The following is a 4,082-nucleotide window of genomic DNA, read 5'->3' as shown; positions in this document are numbered from 1 at the left end:
TTGTGAAGTTCCCTGTATGACTTTTTCATGGTCTTTTGAAATAGATGTACATCAATGTTTAGACATTTCCCTTGACAAATCTTTTTTTCAGGATACTCATAATGCAGATCCCAATGTGCATGAACTGAAGCTCACAAACACACTTAATTGATACACAAAATAGGATAGTCCATGGGTGCTTACACAATTACATTTTTTGCTGCTGCTAACCACTTTATTAGATGTGTGATCATTTATTATATTTAATTTATTATCTACAATGTATAGCAAAATAAGTTTGTAACAAAAACAAATATTGATTGAAATGATAATAGAAGAGTTGATAAAGGGCAGGAGACAAAGGGTACGTAAGAGAGGGTAGAAAATGTGAAAGTGCTCTTGAGGGAACGAGGAGACCAATTGAGGGGGGTGAGAGAGTATGAGATGAGATGGAAAGGAAAGAAATGCGGAGAAACGGAACGGGGACAGAAACAGGAGTAAAACAAGAACGGACAAAAAAAGCAGCAAAAATAATTTAAATATCTAATCTATTTTTACACACAACGCACCTTCTCCTTGCTCAGCATTTGGGATAGTGAGACAGTGTCATTAACCTGGACAGTGATGATCAGATATTAGTGGGCAAAGTGAATCACAATTGGATTCCGCCATCTGCCGTGAGGCGTTTAATAAAACTCGTCCATGATGTGAACTGATTAAAAAAAGAGTAACAATGAACTTTGTTCGTTCTGTGAAAAGTCTTGAAAAATATGACATAGAAATAATAGGGGGTCCACTTTGTCACAATATAGTAGGGATAGCAGCTAGAACAATAGTTCATTTGTTCTGTTTTCTGTCACGAATAGAATATTCAGAAGTTTAGAAAAAAATGACTTCGTTTTTCCGCTAGCCGCTCCGAAATTCTCCAGTCTGCCATTTGAATTCACCGGGGATTGTGGGTAAGAACCAGTGGCGTACCTAGGATTTTCCACAGGGGGGGGGGGCAAAATCGGCCGCCAAAAAAAGCAAAAAAAAAAAAAAAAAAAAGGTCTTCAATAAAAAAATTTAGGTTTCGTACCAGAAAATAATTTGACAAGCAAAAAAAAAAAAAAAAAGGTCTCCAGGCTCTTCAGGGGGGGCATTAAAGGTCTTCAAGTTCGTCAGGGGGGGCAAAAAAGGTCTTTTAAGCTCGTCAGGGGGGGCAGGTATATGTCTTTTGTATGGGTTGTGGCTCGTCAGGGGGGGCAGAGTGCCCCCTCTGCCCCCCCCCCCCCCCGTAGGTACGCTAGTGGTAAGAACTTTTACTTCATGATGTCCAATCAGAAAAATGCCCGCTTGAGAGTGGGGGTATGGGTATATGGGCACTGGCGTACCTAGGATTTTCCAGAAGGGGGCAAATTTTTTGGAGGATATTTCGTCCACGAAAAAATTTGACAAGCAAAAAAAAAAAAAGGGTCTTCAACCACAAAAAAAGGATTCCTTATCAGAAAAAAATTTGACAAGCAAAAAAAAAAAAAAAAGGTCTTCAGGTTCAAAAGAGGGGGTACACGTCTGTTTTTATTGCATTTTTACATTACAAATTATTCATTTGGCTTCTCAAAAGAGGGGGGGGCGCGTCCCATGTATCAGTTGTGACTCATCAGGGGGCCTGGGCAGGGATACGTCCCCTGCATGAGTTGTGACTCGTCAGGGGGGGCAGTCTGCCCCCCCCCTTTAGGTACGCTAGTGTATATGGGGCTCACCCCCCCCCCCCCAAAAAAAAAAAAATCACAATGAGATGGTCATTTTTTTATACTTGAAAAAAAGTGGCATTGGGTTGATTTATCTTTCCATTCATCAAATTTTGATGAATGGAAAGAAAAATCAACCCAAACTTTTTAAATTTTGTTATATCTGCATGCTACAAGGGTTTTCAAAATTATTGGATATTGTTAGTGAGAAGTCTATTTATTTCGAGGCTATACCGATACGTATCCCATCGGCGTAATGCAAGCGGGAAGCGCTATCTGTTTTTTTTTAATCCTCACCAAAAAGGGACACTTTAATGATTGTAAAAATTGATGAAGAAGACTTAATGGAAAAATTAGTGTGATTGAAAAAGAGATGTTATTTGATGCAACTTTGAACATTTGGGGATGATTCATGCCATAATGAAAAAAATGCGATGTTTGCCTTTGAAAAGGACATGTTTTAAGGTCTGTTTGTTGGGAATCTTGAAGAGAATGCAGCTAAATAAATAATGTGAGCGCGAAACGCAATCTACATTTTGCTGCGGATACTAACCTGAAAACGGGACATATTAAGCAAATATCGTGTAGTCATGAAAATGAAACAAATATTGGGAGGATATGAAACCTTTTTGCTTTGTTTATTTGAAAATGATACATATAAACCTACATATATCGCGCTATAAATCCAACTGCGGAAGGTAATGAAACAATAAAAGTAATGACTGTTGGAAAACTATATATATTTGACCTATTCAATGATTTTTTTCTTGCTCAGCATAACCTGTATGTACGTTTATCAGGGGCGGATCAAGCCTTTGCCAATAGGGGGGCCTGGAAATTTTTATCAGCCATAATTTCCCCGATCGGCCGCTCGAAGTTGATTTTTGTTTGTTTCTCTGAAGGAGTAGTCCTAATAGTCACTTCTTCGCTTTATTCTTATAAAACAACATAAATATTTAATAATCTTATAGTGCAAGCGCGAGCTAATTTTTGTATGTTATGTATTTTGTCCTAAAATTTGAACATTGTTGGTAATGTTTGTGATCCTGAACAAGATGTGTATGCTACGAAATAATTACTGCGAAGCGCGAGCAAAAATTTTTGATATACGTTTTGAACTGATCGAAAAGGTATTTGTTAACATGGTTAAGGACATGCTTGCAGATAGCCATGAAGATGTTACATATTTCAATAATGCGAGCATGAACAGGATAGGTATATAACTAAACAATTATTGATGCGAGCGCGAAGCGCGAGCGGGAAAAATCGAGATTTAGACCTAAAACGGACACTTCATGTTTTGTAAATCATGAAAAGAATGAGTAATTGGGGATCTTTCTTACAACGGTAATGCGAGCGCAAAGCGCGAGCAGAACGTTTTTGATATTCTGATCTGAAACTGCATTATGATTTAAATAGAAAACAAGCTGCGTATCTGATTTAACATGCGCGCGTGTGTTTCAGATTTAGACCTAGAATCTGCACATTATAAATACATTTTTAACATGAAAATCAATAAAACGAGCGGCGAAGCGCGAGCTCAAAATATTTGATATTCCGATCTGAAAGGGGGTCAATTTAAGCTATATATTTCAAGCACTTTGTAGGCAAATTGTGAGGTGGATATGGATCGCATAAAGAGCTAATATTTTTAATTATTATTACTTTGAGTTTTGACATACGACCGGGCCATTCTAAGGACATTATGTCATCATGATAATCTTCCTATTCCTCTTCCTAACCGCGAGATGAAACTTGTCGATATTCCATTCTGAAAAGGGACAATTTAATCATTAAATTCATATCTTATTTATTAATCTAATAAGCCTATTGAGAGCGCGAAATCTGTTTATATCATGGCCTGAAAACTGGACATTTCAAGCACTTTCGTAATTATAAATATGATGCATGAGAAATATATTTCTAACAATATGCGAGCGCAAATTGCAAGCCGAAATTTTTTATAATTTGTCATGAAATAGGGATTTTAAGTAGTTTGTTATAGAATTAATATTGAGATGTACGTAAGCGCTAGCTGATACGTTTTGACAATCAGACCTGAATAGGCATATTTTGAAAACTTTATGGAATACACGAAAATAATAGGCACCTGACAAATCAAATTTTGCGAGCGCGCAGCGCAAACAGAAAATGTTAAAGGGATGCTCCAGGCTGAAGATACTTATACTTCAATGAATAGAGTAAAATTCATATAGCAAAATGCTGAAAATTTGATCAAAATCGGATAACAAATAACGATCAGTTATGGAATTTTAAAGATTATTCCGGTGAAACAGTTTTAGGCACATTAGGTGGCCTATTGATGTCATATCCCCACTTGTTCTTTTGTATTTTTTGTTATATGAAATTAAG

The sequence above is a fragment of the Lytechinus pictus genome, chromosome 3, assembly GCF_037042905.1.
Source record: "Lytechinus pictus isolate F3 Inbred chromosome 3, Lp3.0, whole genome shotgun sequence".
NCBI classification, from domain to species: Eukaryota; Metazoa; Echinodermata; class Echinoidea; order Temnopleuroida; family Toxopneustidae; genus Lytechinus; species Lytechinus pictus.
Note: the sequence above shows the minus strand (reverse complement) of the source record.